Source organism: Callorhinus ursinus, unplaced genomic scaffold (genome assembly GCF_003265705.2).
Source record: "Callorhinus ursinus isolate GAN/ISIS: 27379988/994484 unplaced genomic scaffold, GSC_fseal_2.0 scaffold101, whole genome shotgun sequence".
Classification (NCBI taxonomy): Eukaryota; Metazoa; Chordata; class Mammalia; order Carnivora; family Otariidae; genus Callorhinus; species Callorhinus ursinus.
The window spans coordinates 529,668-546,908 of NW_027397163.1; the positions used below are offsets into that span (position 1 = coordinate 529,668).

The 17,241-nt window shown below is 45.9% G+C and overlaps 1 protein-coding gene across 14 annotated transcripts in view; it reads right to left on the minus strand.

Moving 5' to 3' along the window:
• LOC112806790 (uncharacterized) overlaps window positions 1–17,241 on the minus strand; it is a 909,505-nt gene that overhangs the window by 10,002 nt on the left and 882,262 nt on the right. Inside the window, exons 1-5 of one of the 14 annotated variants that reach the window (XM_073889081.1) lie at window positions 3,388–4,125; window positions 3,234–3,296; window positions 3,057–3,137; window positions 2,044–2,157; window positions 1,282–1,381 (exon numbers count right to left, since the gene is read on the minus strand). The exons of 1 other annotated variant lie outside the window; for it this stretch is intronic. The gene's annotated coding sequence lies outside the window, so the exon portion shown is untranslated. 12 more of the 14 variants (XM_073889084.1, XM_073889078.1, XM_073889083.1 and 9 more) reach the window with 12 other exon arrangements.

The window sequence follows — 17,241 nt, forward strand, 5'->3', positions numbered from 1 at the left end:
AGATAGCAGGAGGGGAAGAATGAAGGGGAGTAAGTCAGAGGGGGAGACGAACCATGAGAGACGATGGACTCTGAAAAACAAACTGAGGGTTCTAGAGGGGAGGGGGTTGGGGGGATGGGTTAGCCTGGTGATGGGTATTAAAGAGGGCACATTCTGCATGGAGCACTGGGTGTTATGCACAAACAATGAATCATGGAACACTACATCAAAAACTAATGATGTAATATATGGTGATTAACATAACAATAAGAAACTTAAAAAAAATAATTCTTTTAAATTAACAGTAGCAAAAAAAAAAAAAAAAGAGTCTAAGATATAGAAGGAGGAAATGTTCCCTCTCCACTAGCAGAAAGGGACAGACATGATTCTGCATGGAAAATCCAGCTCAAAGAATGTAAACTGAGGGGCACCTGGGTGGCTTAGTCAGTTAAGCATCCAACCCTTGGTTTCAGCTCAGGTCCTGATCTCAGGGTTGTGAGATCAAGCCCCCCATCAGGCTCCATGCTGAGCGTGGAGTCTGCTTGAGACTCTCTCTCCCTCTCTTTTTGGCCCTCCCCTGCTCGCACTCTCTGTCATAACTAAAATAAAATGAAAAACTAAATTAATTAAATTGAAATAAATAATAAATAAGATAAACATAAACCGAGAAAATACCAAATTGAGAACATTAGCAAGCGGCCGGATCTTGTATTCCATGTGATATGGAAGATTTCTTTGAACACTTTAATTTAAAAAAAAAAAAAGCAATCTCTATACCCAACATGGGGTTCGAACCCATGACTCTGAGATTAAGAGTTGCATGCTCCACTGACTGAGTCAACCAGGTGCCTCTGTTTATGTGAATGTTTTAAACTACTGTCATCTTACTCATATATCTGCCCATGGAAATGTTATAGTACAGTTCATACTTGTAATAAGTCAGTGACTCCTGTCATGTTCTGTGAAAGAAAAGTTAAAACCCCAGAAAATCAAATTTTGAAAGCCTGTCTTTATTGATTATTTATTCATGGGATTACTTTCAAATGATGTCTTTCTAATCCTTTAAGGTGTAAATGTGTCAGAGATTTTTTTAAAGCAAGACGGGGATCACTGGTATACCTCTCTCCTCTCCACATGCACACAGTATCATGTCAGCCATAGCTGAGTTGGATTCCTCTATAAACTAAGATTTGGAGAGTCTTTGGCTCAATTTCGTATCGCTTAGCAGGATCCAGTGCTCTGGAGACAAAACCACACACATATGCATGGGGGGAGGGAGGGAAGGGCTGGAAACATACATACCAAAATATCAACAGCAATTATCTCTGGGTGGTACAGCTATGGGTAATTTCGAGTTTCTTCTTTACGAGCTCCTTAGGAAGCTGAACCTTTTGCTGCAGGCCTATATTAATTCCATGATAAGAAATATAATTTAAGATAGTCCCAAATTTAAAACAAATCAACAAAGAAAAAGTCCACAGTTATGGGGGAGTGGGTATATTTTGGTCATCAGGGGAACTGTGGATGGATAGGCCTGTGGCAGGCAGGACAACTGTCTCCCAAACATGTCTGTATCCTAACCCTGGAGCCTGTGACTATGTTACATTACACGGCAAAGGGGAGTTAGGTTGCAGGTGGACTTGGAAGTCGCTCGTCAGCTGACCTCAAGATAGGAAGGTATCCTGAATTATGCCAGGTGGGCCCAAAGTAATTGTAGGGGTCCTTACAAGCACGTGAGGGGGTGAGAAGAGAGAAAGACGTGACCACCAAAGCAGGGTCAGACTGACTAGGCTCTAGCAACAGGGCTTCTGAAACACACAGCTGTCACTTGGGGAGACCCAGTCTTTGAAAAATGGGAGTAAGTTCACAGTAGAGAAAACGGACAAACCACCTCAGCTAAATGATCAAGTTCACACTCAGAAATCATAAATCATGCTGACAGTTTGTGTTCTTGCCAAGATATGATAAAAGTAGTGATCTTCCACCCCCAAAACCGTAAACCCAGTCCAACCACGAGAAAAGCATCAGGTTCCAAGAGAGGGGCATCCTATCAAATACCTGTACCTCTTAAAACCTTCAAAGTCATCAGAAACAAGGGAAGTCTGAGAAACTGTCACAGCCAAGAGAAGCTTAAGGACACACGACAATGAAATGCAATGTGATCTCCGGGATGGCATCCTGGAACACACGAAGAATGTTACTGTAAAAACTAAGGAAATCTGAATAAAGCGTGGACTTCAGTTAATGACAGTGTATCAGAATTGGCTCACCAATTGTAAAATAACATCCCATACTAATGTAAGTTGTTAATAATGGGCGACAGTGGGTACAGGGTACCTGGGAATTCTCTGTACTAACTTTGCAATTTTTTTCTGCAAATCGAAAACCATCCTAAGCATTAACAAGATCAATTAAAGAAGAATATGGAACCATATGTAGCCCACAAAGCATGAACTATTCAATATATGACCTTTTAGAAACTCTGCCAAACCCTCTGCTCTAGTTCCAGAACTCACACTGAACGTCCAACCATGTTGCTTCTTGCAGTTCATACAAAAATGCAACTGAAACAGACTGAAGCTGTCAGACTTCCAACAAGATGTGGATAATACAACAAATTTCTACTGATCACTGAAAAAAAAAAATCCCTGCCTTTGATGACAAAGCCCTTTGCTCAAACCCCACTTTTATTTATTTACTTATTAAAATAATGGCTCAATTCCTTTGAATTTTATTTTACTTTTTTTTTTTTTTAATTTTAAGTAGGCTCCATGGCGAACCTGGGGCTGGAACTCACGACCCCGGGATCAAGAGCCGCACGCTCTCGTGCGCGCTCCAGCAGCACATTTCCTAAGAGCTGCACACTCTACCGACTGGGCCGGAAGGACGTCCCTCAAACCCCACTTTTAAAAGCATCACCACGCTGGTAACTTTGTCATTTACTGGCCAAAACAATCAAACCGTCCCTGTTCTCACCGTGCTCTGGAAGTCAGGCCGGTGGGAAAGACCGCGGATCCCACCTTAAAACAAGTACCCTCCTGACCAAATCACAGGCTAAAACGAAGCACAACACGAACCTCCCCACCGCATTCTTCTGTTCTGTGTTCTCTGCAGACACCTGCACGGCCCCATCACACCTCTCCGGAAAGAATTAGTCACTGTTGGGGAGAACATTTCAGGCCAAGGAAAGCAAAGAGTCTGAAGTCCTATAAACACAAGACATTTACTGAACAAAAAAGGTAACTCATCTGAACCTTGACTTTAAGATGCGTAACAAGTCTTCGTCCTCAGGACGCTTGCTCGGGAGGACGGCTGGCCTGGGGGAGAGAGGAGACGCCAGGGCCTTTCTGGGGGGCAAGCGGGATCAGAAGGCACCCTGCAGGCCCGCACGTCCCAACTAAAACCCACCGGAAACTAGGGGGAACTGGGATCGGAGCATCAGAGCTTCCGGGGACCAGGCCGCAGCGAAGAGGTGCTCTGAACCGGGCAGCAGCCCCCTGCCCGCGTCTCCCCTTTCCGTCCTGCCACGCAGGGTGCCGGGAAGGAGCGCTTCTCGTCCTCAGTCACCTCAGGACTGTGCCTGGGCCCTTCCCGCTGCTCACGTTCTCTGCCCTCCCTCGGGGCCACTGCCCCTGCGTCGGCCCGCGAGGCCGGGGAAAGCGGCCGCGACCTCAGCGCTGCAGGCGGTACGGCGCCGGCCGGGCCCGCGGCCGCCCCCGCGGCGGCGCAGGGGCCCCTCCCACCGCCGCGCCGCCGCCGCCGCGCCGCCCCGCCCCCACACACTCCCCGAAGTGCGTCACAGCCACGGAGCCGGGGCCTGTGCCCTCCCCGGGGGCCCCGGACCCCGACACCCCCACGCAGCCCTGTACGTCTCTCCGGGGCCGCGGGCCTGGGCTTCGCGTCCGGCCTCCTCCCCCGGGGCGCCCTCCTGGCCGCCCTTCCCTCCGCAGAGTGCGCGGCTTCCCTCCCAGGAGGCCAGCCACTCACCGCTCGGGGCCCCACGACCCACAGGGCGTGAGGAGGGGGCACAAGGCTTGAGGTCAACTCCGGACCGGGGCCGCGGGATGCTGAGCCCAGACAATCCTCGGCTCAATAAACCTCTCCCAGCAGGTACCTCGCTGCGCTCCGACTCGGGGCGGGGACGGCGCTCGAGCCTCTGGGAAATGTAGTCCAGCAGCCCGGGAACACACGGAGCTGGGCCCCCGGTCGTCCACTTCCCCGGCATGCAACCCTACACGGCCCCCAAGGACCTGTGCCTCACAGACTTCTGGGAAATGTAGTTCAGGGCAAAGAATTGCGTAGTGAATGGGAGGCCGGCCCTGCTCCCAACATGCATTTCCGTCCCTTACGTAAGGGTGGCTAGTCATCTGTGTGATGTTACCCGTTGCTAAATGGTTGATTTGATTTTATTTTTTTAACGATTTGGGTGGGGGATGGGTTAGCCTGGTGATGGGTATTAAAGAGGGCACGTATTGAATGGAGCACTGGGTGCTATATTCAATGAATCATGGAACACTACATCAAAAACTAATGATGGTGATTAACATAACGTAATAAAATAAAATTTAAAAAAATAAAGATTTTATTTATTTGAGAAAGAAATGAGAGAGTATGGGGGGGTAGGGTCAGAGGGAGAAGCAGACTCCTTGCTGAGGGGGGAGCCCGATGGGGGGCTCGATCCTGGGACTCCAGGATCATGATCTGAGCCCCAGGCAGACGCTTAACTGACTGAGCCACCCAGGAGCCCTAAACGGTTGATTTTAGAGTGACTGAGACCTGTCCCTCAGATCATCATTTGATTTATTAAAAACAGTTTTTCTAATTCTGACATTCCTTCTACATCCATTAACTGGGATATTTCTATAAAGTAAGGTTTTCCCTTATAAAGGTGGACTATGTGGTTCCACTCTAGTATTGATCCCTTGTAAAGGCACCATATTTGCCTCTTTAATTAAAACATTCTAGAGAAATCGGTCTTTTTAAAAGCTACCTTGAGTGATAAGTTATTTCTGGCTTTTTCTTGTAGGCACACTATTTTTTATTTTTATTTTTTAAATTTTATTTATTTACTTGTCAGAGAGAGCACAAGCAGGGAGATTAGCAGGCAGAGGAAGAAGCAGATTCCCGGCTGAGGAGGGAGCCTGATGTGGGACTTGATCCCAGGACCCTGGGATCATGACCTGAGCTAAAGGCAGATGTTTAACCAATTGAGCCAGGTTACTGTAGTTCTCCAACATCACATCCCAGTACAGGTCCCTCTGCGTGGAGTCCAGGCATGCCCACTCCTCCTGAGAGAAGTCGATGGCTACATCTGAGAATGTCACCAAACCCTGAAAACACAAACCCACACATCCCGGAGATTTTATTTATTTATTTGTCAGAAAGAGAGAGAGAGAGTGCACAAGCAGGGAGCGCAGTAGGCAGAGGGACCTGAGCTGAAGGCAGACATGTAACCGATTGAGCCACCCAGGTGTCCCCACACTTTTTTAAAAAATTTATTTGAAAAATAAATTTATTTTTTTTTAAGATTTTATTTGACAGACAGAGACATAGCAAGTGAGGGAACACAAGCAGGGAGAATGGGAGAGGGAGAAGCAGGCCTCCTGCCGAGCAGGGAGCCCAATGTGGGGCTCGATCCCAGGATGCTGAGATCATGACCTGAGCTGAAGGCAGTCGCTTAACCAACTGAGCCACCCAGGCGCCCCGAAAAATAATTTTATTTATTTGAGAGAGAGCATGCATGAGTCGGGGGGAGGGTGAGGGGAGTGAGGAAGGGCAGAGGGAGAGGGAGAAGCAGGCTCTCCACTGAGCAGGGAGCCCGCTATGGAGCTCGGTGTGGAGCTAGTGGGACTTGATCCCAGGGTCCTGGGATCATGACTGGAGCCCAAGGCAGACGCTTAACTGACTGAGCCACGCAGATGCCCCTAAAATCTTAAAAAAAAAAAAAATGGGTAAAGTCAAGATACCGTAATGTTTCTTCATCAGTAATGAACTATTTAAAAATTGTGTTGGAATGACAGAGTAGTTATTTGGAGAAAGATCAAATTCATTCACTATCTCAAACTATGTATCAGAATAAAGTATAAATGGATCAGAGATGTAAATGTAAAAAAAATAAGCCCTCAAAAAGTTAAAAATAGAACTACCCTACAACCGAGCAATTGCACTACTAGGTATTTATCCAAAGGATACAAAAATAGTGATTCAAAGGGGCACATGCACTCCAATGTTTATAGCAGCAATGTTCACAATAGCTAAAATATGGAAAGAGCCCAGATGTCCACTGACAGATGAATGGATAAAGAAGATGTGGTGTGTGTGTGTGTGTGTGTGTGTGTGTGTATATCTACAATGGAATATTACTCAGCTATCAAAAAGAATGAAATCTTGCCATTTGCAATGACGTGGATGGAACTAGGAGGTAATATACTAAGCAAAGTAAGTTAGTCAGATAAAGACAAATACCATATGGTTTCACTCATATGTGGAATTTAAGAAACAGAACAGATGAACATAGGGGAAGGGAAGGAAAAAGAAAATACGATAAAAACAGAGAGGCAAACCATAACTCTAGGAAACAAACAGAACTGCTGGAGGGGAGGTGTCGGGAAATGGGGTAACTGGGTGATGGGCATTAAGGAGGGCACCATTGAGCACTGTTTTTTTTTAAAGATTTTTTATTTATTTGACAGAGAGAGAGAGACAGTGAGAGAGGGAACACAAGCAGGGGGAATGGGAGAGGGAGAAGCAGGCTCCCTGCCGAGCAGGAAGCCCGATGTGGGGCTCGATCCCAGGAACCTGGGATCACAACCGAGCTGAAGGCAGACGCTTAATGACTGAGCCACCCAGGTGCCCCTGAGCACTGGGTGTTTTATGCAACTGATAAGTCACTAAATTCTACCCCTGAAACTAATAATACACTATATGTTAACTAAATTGAATTTAAATTTAAAAAATCTTAAAAATAAGTCATAAACTTAAAATGTGTACATAAGAGGGAAATAAGGAGATCATTTCTAACTACAATTCAAAATCCAGAAGTTGTCAGAGATACATCATAAAGTGTTGAAAGCAAAAGACAGAAAAAATTCTGAAGCAGTGAGAGAAGAGACTCATCCACATTGAGGGTAACAACAATAGGACCAATGCCTGGCACTTCATCAGCAATAGTAAACAAATGAAGGCAGTGGAATAAAATATTCAAAGTGCTGAAAGAATAAAAAAAAGTCAAACAGGAATGCTATATCCAGCAAAACTATCATTAAAAAATTAGGGCAAGGGTGCCTGGGTGGCTCAGTGGTTAAACGTCGGCGTTTGGCTCAGGTCATGATCCCAGGGTCCTGGGATCGAGCCCCGCATCGGGCTCCCTGTTCGGCGGGAAGCCTGCTTCTCCCTCTCCCACTCCCCTGCTTGTGTTCCCTCTCTTGCTGTGTCTCTCTTTGTCAAATAAATAAATAAAATATTTTTAAAAAATTAGGGCAAAATGAAGACACTTCCAGGTGTAAAATATGCAAAGAATTCTTACAACTTATGAAGAAACCAACCCAACTAAAAAAGAAATGGGAAAAAGCCTTGAATAGACATGTCACCAAAGATATATGAATGGCTCATAAGCAAATGAAAATATGCTCACCATCACCAGGCATTAGGAAAATGCAAATCAAAACCATAATGCAATATTACACCCACTGCAAGGGGTGGAAGCAAAAAAGAGTGGAAAAGAGTGGAAACATTGTTATGAAGGCTGTGGAGAAACTGGAAGCCGAAAGTATTTCTGCTCAGAATGTAAAATTGTAAAGCACCTTCTATTTTTAAAAACATCTATGTTTTTAAGGGAAATGCATTATTTTCTAGATTATGTTCCAAATCCTGACTGAAAAAGAAAACAATGTGGGGGCATCTGGGTGGCTCAGTAGGTTAAGCGTCCAATTCTTGATTTTGGCTCGGGTCATGGTCTCAAGGTCATGAGATCAAGCCCTGCATCAGGCTCCATGCTCAGTGGGGAGTCTGCTTGAGATTCTCTCTCTCCCTCTCCTTCTGCCCCTCCTATCACACTCTTTCTCTCAAATAAATAAACAAAATAAAATATTTAAAAAAAAGAAAACAATCTGAATAACCAATTTCAATATACAGATTAAAAGGCATTGGAGGTCTCTGACTATAATAAGGTCTGATTCATTTTAAGCCAGATACAGTTCCAATGTGATGTAAACTCTTTTAAGGAAGAAAAATTTGTTCACATTATTATATTAGGCTATTAAAAAAACAACAAAATGAGGGGCACCTGTTGGCTCTGACTCAGTTAAGCCTCCATCTCTTTGCTTTGGCTCAGGTCATGATCTCAGGCTTCTGGGACAGAGCAGGAAGCCTGCTTCCCCTCTCTCTCCCTCTGCCCCCCTCCCATGCCACGTTTTCTCTCTCTCAAATAAAGAAATCTTAAAAAAAAAAAAAAAACTGAACAAAATGAAAAAAGAGAAAATTCTAACTTGAATCTCCTTTAAATGCATAAAGATATAAATATGACTTTAGCCATTTAAATTTAGCCAGTTAGCACTTAATATTAGCCAAATTCACTTTATCCCATTAATGAAAGATTCCATATTAGAACACTGATTAATGTGATACATCAAAATAACAGATTTAAAGAAAACATATTTGAGCACTGTAGATCCTTCAGTAAGATATTTGATAGTTAAATCATGCCAAATATGGCATTTGAAAAATTATTTTTCGGCAAGAAAGTTTCAGCCAACATTATGATCAGCAGTCAACACTGGGAGCATTTTCATGAAAGTGAGGCTGAGACTAGGGGCCCAGTCAGGGCTCTCCCCATTCACCACAGGATGCCTGAGCGGGGACCCAGGGGAAACAGGTAAAGGCGGAAACAAGAAGGGAAGCAGGAGGCTAGAACTGTTATTATTCACGGACAGCATGATGACATACCTGAAACAGCAGAGATTCCATTTTGACTGTTAGACTAATAAGAGAATTGAGAATGTCAGTGAGGAAGACTTTCCTTGCCCTGTGGTCCTTCTAGCTGGACTCAGAATCAAATTGACACGAGACAGATTAACAGGTCAATGTACAGGGAATCCACACAGACCGGAAAGTCCAAAGACAAGGCACCACGAAGCTTACGTGAGCTAAGGAGAGGGGTAGGGGAGAAAACTCATTAGCAAGGTGAAAAGACAAGTTTGGAAAAACAAGATTGTTCTATTATGCAGATGAGGGGTTAATCCTTGTCTTCCTGTTGCAGGCTCTCCTTCCCAGTGTATATTGAGGCAGTTATGGGGAAGCAGAGTGCCTTTCCTGCATCTGCTGGAAGATCCTGAGGGCAAAGCATCCAAGGGAAACTGAAACTACCCCTTCAAGCAGTAAGGATGGCTCTGAGCCAGACAGCAAGTGCCCATCAGAGATTGACTCACAGACACCATCGCTTTGACTTCCACTGCCTACCTGCACTACTCACCCACCCACCTTTGCCCTCCATTTTCCTTAAAAACCTGGGAGTATTTTTAGCACTTTGGAGACGAGTCTTGGAGAGGCTATGCTGCTGTCTTCCCACTGTCAGCCTCCAGGAAGTAAATCCCTTTCTCCTTTCACCACCACTGGTTTCTCTGCCTTTGAATTTTGTCACTGGGCGTGGCGGAACCTGGTCTGTTTGCGACCCCACCAGACGCGGATCCTAGCCCTCGGCCGTGACGTGGGGCAGAGGCAGAAGAGAAATTAAAATTCCCTTACTACCCTACAGCCCATCGACGAGTCCTTAAAACCGGCAGAGTGACATTCCTCTAGGAACCCAGCTGCCTCGATGTCACTTTGCTAAGGGCAAAAGGCCATCCTAGCCCGACCCCCTGGATCCCATTAAGTCTACTTTAACACATAAAAATTCCTTTGGAAGCTTCTGTTACCTCTACCCCCCAAGATACATGCTGGCACCCATCCTCCCAAGTATATGGCCCACCATACACATCTGAAGGGTCTCATGACTCAGGTTTTATTAGACGGTAGTAAGTGACTTTTTCCCAACAACAGCGAGCCCCCTCAAGGTCCTGGAAACCTTGCTTCCAAAATTCCTTGGACACTTAGACCAGCCCTAACCCCCCCCCCAACTTGAAAGTGTATAATGGGCCACTCCTCAGGACCCCAGTGCATCTCCTTCCGCCCACGGGTCCTGTCCCCGGGCTGTAACTAAACCACCTTTTTGCACCAAAGACATCTCAAGGATTCTTTTTTGGCCGTGGGCTTGGAACCCTAACATCGTTCCTACAGCAGGCTGCTCTCGCACGCTGCACCCCGGCCACACCGCGACCAGCCAGGTCGTGCGATGAGGCTAGGGACGGAACAAACGGGACTTTTCACGGGACAGGAGCCCGTCACCTTGCGCAGAGGGAGCCGCGGTGAAGAGAAGCCCGCGGTAAGGGGCGGGCTGCGACGCTGCGGGGGTGGCGCCTCAGGACAGGGTGAGGTGTGCAGACGCCCGGGATCAGGGAGGAAAGCCGGCAGGGGCCCGGCGCCCTCAGGGAGGGCCCTGGCCCGAGGGCGAAGAATCCCGGCACCCAGTGGGGACGTCACACGGCGCCGGCGACGTCAGGACGGCCGGCCGAGGGTCCCCAGCAGAAGAACGAGGCAGGTGGTGTCACCACGCCAGAGGCAGAGAAGCAGGGAGGCCCTCGGGGCGATTTTAGCCGGCAACGCACGCGGATCCCAGCCCTCGGATCGTGTGGCTGCGACGTGGCAGCTCACCACCGGAGTTTGGCGGGGGCTTTAGTATCCCAGCGACCCGCTCACCCACGTACGGACGTCGGCCGACTGAGGGGGCCACAGGGCTCAAGCCTGAGCCGGAAAGACAGGGAGACTGCCACTTCTCCGGATCCGCTTCCGGGTCTGCCGGAAATGCGTAACGGCCGTGCTGGGAGGGGCGTGGGGGCGGGGCGGGGGCGGAGTCTAGGGGAGTGGGCGGGGCATCTGCTTACCGTGGGCCCCACCCCCGGGGCGTTGCTGGATCTGCCAGACCTAACTTGGTCTTCGGGTTTGGATCCTTTGTGTTTCCCCGGCGTAACGCGGAGCGGGGGTGCCTCCTGCCTGTTCTATATAAATGTTTCCAACAATTTAGTGTAAAAGCTTACAGTGCTGTGGGCACTTAGAGGATGAGATGTTTTCCTCCTACTGGGCTGGAAAGGGTTTGAGTCAGCAGCTGCCCTTGCTAGCGGGTGGAGACGAGAGGGGGCGGGGGGACCTGGGCGGGGATCGGTGTAGACCGTGGCTCCCCACCGGGGGTAAGCTGCAACCCAGACAAGGAGAATGGCTTATTTAGGTGATGGAGGACTGGAGTCGTCTGTCCAGGGGACACGAGCTGGGAGGGGACATGCAAACCGTGCCCGTGCAGAATGTGAAGCTTTATACCCACTTCCACCAGGGCACAACCTCTGTTCTTCGCCACCTGCAGGGCAGATGAGCAACCGGGGGGTTCAGGTCCAGCAGCTTTAAAGGGACAAGGATGGGTGGGTGGGTGGGTGGGTGGAGAGGAATCTGATAATTTAGCTCACTAATCTATTGCTTTAAAACATAAATTAGGGGCACCTGGGTGGCTCGTGGGTTGAGCGTGGGACTTGTGGTTTCAGCTCAGGTCATGATCTCATGGATCCTGAGATTGAGCCAATCGTAGGGCTCAGTGCTCAGCGGGGAGTCTGCTTGAGAGTCTCTCCCTCTGCCCCTCCCCCAACACACGTAGGCTCTCTCCTCTAAAATAAAGAAATCTTTTTAAAAAATCAATTAAAAAAACTAAAAAAAATAGATATTAGTTTCTTGGTTCATCTATCTTCAGTGTGTTGATCTATTTTTTTTTTTTTAAGATTTTTATTTATTTGACAGAGACACAGCGAGAGAGGGAACACAAGCAGGGGGAGTGGGAGAGGGAGAAGCAGGCCTCCCGCTGAGCAGGGAGCCCGATGCGGGGCTCGATCCCAGGACCCTGGGATCATGATCTGAGCCGAAGGCAGACACTTAACGACTGAACCACCCAGGTGCCCCTGTGTTCTATTTATTATATGCTGGAGGTGAGCCATAAACCCGTGTATCTTGAAATAAAGTTGGATTGCATCTACTTTTTTTCAGTTAGCTGAAATTTTCTTTTGCTCTACTGTAATCCCACATTTGATAGTTGTTCTGTTGTTACAGAACCCAAAGTTCAGGTGCGTGACTCAAAAGGCCAATACCCAAGAGACAAGAGATGTGTTTTTTTTTCCACACCCAGAGTGGAATGCAACATGAGGCTTGAATCAAGGCGCTGGGATCAAGACCTGAGCTAAGATCAAGAATCTGAGGCTTAACTCACTGAGCTACCCAGGTGCTCCCCAAGAGATGACTATTGATTGGAAAGGCATTTGAACTTTATTCAGGAGCTTGGGCACCTGGAGAGAAGGCAGACTCTGATGACACTAGCTACAGATGTTAATCTCAGTGCTTGGAATTTGTATAGGGGGGTCTGGTTCCTTATGCCCCAGGGGTTGTGCAAGGGGGTCTGGTTACTTAGTACCTGGGGGTTACACAATGGGGTGTGGTTTCTGTTTTGTGAGGTGCAGAGGTACTCTGTTGTTTCTACGAAAGAATGCATGATCTATAGATATTCAAAGACAGGATAGTTAATCAATCACGAAGGCTGAGGGTGCTTGCTATAGTTTAAAGACTACTAGGTTGGCTGGAGGGGCCAAGGCGGCTTCACTATGTGTGTGTTGAAGTGGAATAAACAGTATTTCTTAGGGACGCCTGGCTGGCTCAGTGGATAGAGCATGCAACTCTTGGTCTCAGGGTCATGACTTTGAGCCCCACATTGGGTGTAGAGCTTACTTAAGAAAAAAACAAAACACATTGTTTACCAAAAGTGTAAGAAGAATCAGTACTTAAACACAAATATTTTATTGTAGAGAACTATCATAAGCTATTAAATAAAAGTATTTCAGCAGAGAAAAAAATTACTGAGTTTGTAATTGTTTCCAATTGTCAGAGGGAAAAAATGTACCATATATGTCAATCCTAGGCTGCCAACATTCCCCTGAAAGGAAACCAAGTTTCAAAATCTTTCACAGGATATCCTGACAATCTGGTGAGATATTGGCATGTTAATTATCTTTAAAATAATCAACTCTCCTCAAACAATGAAAACATCTGAAGAAGATACAAAAGCATGAAAACAGTTGGAGAATATAATGCAAACTGATGGAGAAGTGGTCCCAGTTCTTTTTTTAAACACTTATTATTGAAGTTTAGTGGATGCACAATGTTATATTAGTTTCAGGTGTACAGCATAGTGATTTGACAATTCTACATGTTGCTCAGTGCTCACCATGTTAAATTTAGTCCCCATAAAATGTTAATTATAGTATTATTGACTATATTTCCCATATTGACTGATTTATTTTATAACTGGAAGTTTGTACCTGTTAATCCCCTTCACCCATTTCACCCATCCCCCCACCATTTCTCTCTGGCAAGCACCTTTTTGTTCTCTGTATTTAAGAGTTCGTTTTTTGTTTATTTCATTTTTTAGACTCCACGTATAAAGGAAATCCTATGGTATTTGTCTTTCTCTGTCTGACTTCACTTCACTTTACATAATGCCCAGTCCTGATTCTTTCTTTATTTTTGTTTTAGTAATCTCTATATCCAACAAGGAGCTCAAACTCACAACCCCAAGTTCAAGAGTTGCATGCTCCACTGACTGAGCCAGCCAGGCACCCCAATCCTGATTCCTTTTTTTTTTTAAGATTATTTATTTATTTATTTGCAGAGAGAGAGAGAGATCACAAGCAGGCGGACAGGCAGGCAGAGGGAGAGGGAGAAGCAGGCCCCCCGCTGAGCAGGGAGCCCAGGCAGGGCTCAATCCCAGGACCCTGGGATCATGACCTGAGCCGAAGACAGATTTTTAACCGACTGAGCCACCCAGGCGCCCCTCCAAACCTGATTCTTTTTTTTTTTTTTAAAGGTTTTATTTACTTATTTGACAGAGGGAGACACAGTGAGAGAGGGAACACAAGCAGGGGGAGTGGGAGAGGGAGAAACAGGCTTCCTGTAGAGCAGGGAGCCGGATGCGGGGTTTGATCTCAGGACACTGGGATCATGACTTGAGCCGAAGGCAGACGCTTAATGACTGAGCCACCCAGGCGCCCCCAATCCTGATTCTTAATAGCAAAAATCTTCCCCATCTGACAACTGATACTGAAGCCACACCCTAATACTTTTAAAACTTCAGTGTTCATAGGAATCCCCAGAGAAGATGTTATAAGATGTATTTGAATTTGACAAGTACTGATGTCCATAGGGTTTTCAATATGGTCATCTAGGACAGTATATCTCAAAATCCCTGATGCCAGCCACATAATGCAATTCCATCAGAATCTCTGGAATATTTTTTGAAGCTCCCCAGGTAATTCTAAAGTGCTTCCTGGTTTAAGAAATAACACCTAGGATGTCTTGAGGCAGATTCAGTCATGGACTGAGCTTGTTTCTTCTCCAGATCGCTCGAGTACAACCTTTGGTCTGCAGGAAACCAGAGCATCCCTCTCAGTGTGATCATGTAAGGTCCACAGAGAAACGTGAAAGCTGGGGAGCCTGGCTGGCTGAGTCAGGACTGCATGCAACTCTTGATCTTGAGGTCATGGGTTCAAGCCCCACATTGGGTGTAGAGGTTACTTAAAAAAAAAAAGTGAAAGCTTGTTCTATTGTGGTTCCTTATGTCTGCATCAAGAGCTGTAGACAATTTAGAGAATAGGGAATTCTGAGTGCTGGTTTAAGGGAGTCCACCTCTCCACCTCCAGGTAAGAGGGCATCTTTGGGGATTACCTCTTGTTGAAATGACTCGGCAAAACCTCAGAGCATGCGCTCTATTACTGCCTCGAGCATACATTATACATTTGCTTTGTTAACAAAAACCTGGAGGGTATTATGCTAAGTGAAATGTCAGTCAGAAAGACAATTATCATATAGTTTCACTCATATAGGGAATATAAGACATAGCACAGAGGATCATAGGGGAAGGGAGGGAAAATAGAAGGGAGGAAATAGAATGGGAAGTCATCAGAGAGGGAGAAAAACCATGAGACAAGTCTTAACTATAGGAAACCGGCTGAGGGTTGCTGGAGGGGAGGTGGGTAGGGGCATGGGGTAACTGGGTGATGGGCATTAAGGAGGGCATGTGAGGTGATGAGCACTGGGTGTTATACACAGCTAATGAATCACTGAACCCTACCTCAAAAAGTAATGATGTACTATATGTTGGCTAATTGAATTTAAATTAAAAAAACCTGGAGCATCATAAAACAAAACAGAACAATAAAATGAAAACAAAACAAAACAAAACAAAAGGAGCATTCCAAACATAAAGATGAGAAAAAGGAAAAGCCTCCCTGGTTCCTGTAAGATTAAAATCTTGCAGCCTTGCAGATACTAAAAGTAGAAGATAAAGTCCATAACTTTCTGGAATGTCTTTTGTCATGATGATTTGTAACTCTTCATGTACAAAAAAGCATATAGCCCGGCACTAAATGTTCCTTCCCTGGAGCATTCTCTACTTTGTGAAGATTGTGTACCCCAGGGAACTGTCCTAACTTGAGCTCAGATAGAACTCTTTTCCTTTTCCTTTAAAAAAAAAAAAAAATTTCATTTTGCAACACCAGAAAGGTAGGAGGAGGGAAACAAGATTCTTTCCAAAACTTGTAGGTTTGGTGACTTGGGTTTTTTTTGTTTCCAAAATGCTATCTTTCAGAAAGCTTGATTTCTTTCCAGTTTTTCTGTCCCCCAAAAGTCCCATTTCAGGTCCAGCTTCCTAATTTTTCTCATTTCGGGTAATCAGATATAACACAGTTATGGCTTCAACATCTCTGAGTATTCTCTCCTGTGATATCATGATTTATACAAAATATATATTTGGTCATTCAAATAATCCAAATTTATTTCAGATATATTGGGTTTTCATCTGCAGTTCCTAAAAATGCTTCACAGCCATAGAAGTGAAACAAGAGGCTCATTAATAGCGAAGGTGACCTGGGGTGCCTGGGTGGCTCAGTCGTTAAGCGTCTGCCTTCAGCTCAGGTCATGGTCCCAGGGTCCTGGGATCGAGCCCTCCCTGCTCTGCAGGAACCCTGCTTTTCCCTCTGCCACTCCCCCTGCTTGTGTTCCCTCTCTCGCTGTGTCTCGGTCAAATAAGTAAAATCTTTTAAAAACAAACTAACAATAATGAAGGTGACTTTTGGGCTTCACCCAAGGGCAGGGGCTAGTTGCATGGGAGGATCAACCTGTGATTAGAGGATTGGAAATTTTAGTCCCACCCCCTGACCTCTGGGGAGGAGAGAGAGGCTGGAGGTGGAATCAGCCAGTGGCTGATGTCTTAGTCAATCATGACTGTATAATGAAGCCTCCAGAAAAATCCGAGAGCCCAGTTTCTGGAAAGCTTGCTGGCGTGGAGAACCTCAATAGCACCGTGTACCAGAGAACAAAAGCTCCTATGTTTGATATCTTTCCCTAGGTATCTCTTCATCTGGCTGTTGATTCATGTCCGTTAAAAAAAAAAAAAAAAAAAAGGTAAGTAAGTGTTTCCCTGAGTTCTGTGCTTCATTCTAGCAAATTAATGAACTTAAGGAGGAAGTTGTTGGCACCCCCAATCTGTAGCCAGTCAGTGAGAAGCTGAGGTGGAAGTGGTGGCTAGCATCAAGTGAGGGGTGGGGGGGATGTGGGAGGAAATGGGCGTTGGAGTGGGAGATGGGTCAGGGAGGCCATCCTGTAGGACCAAACCCGTAACCTCTGCAATCTGATGCTGTCGGTGGGTAGATGGGTAGATAGTGTCAGAATCACTTGGTGTTGTATGGGGGAACACCCCACCCTGCCATGTTGGGCCCACAAACCCTAACAGATAACCCTAATGAATACATTCTCAATGAGAAATAATCCAACAGTTTGACAATATTTGGAATATAAAAGTATCAAAATTTGTTTTATTTATTTATTTGTTTTTTATTTATTTAGATTATTTATTGAGCACGTGCAAGCAGGGGGAGGGGCAGAGGGAGACAGAATCTCAAGCAGACTCCATACTGAATGCAGAGCCTGACTCGGGGCTCCATCCCACGACCCCGAGATCATGACCTGAGCCGAAATCAAGAGTCGAATGCTTAACCGACTGAGCCATTCTATGTATTTTTTTTAAAAGATTTTTATTTATTTATTTAAGAGAGAGCACGAGTGGGGGTGGGGGAAGGGGAGGGGCAG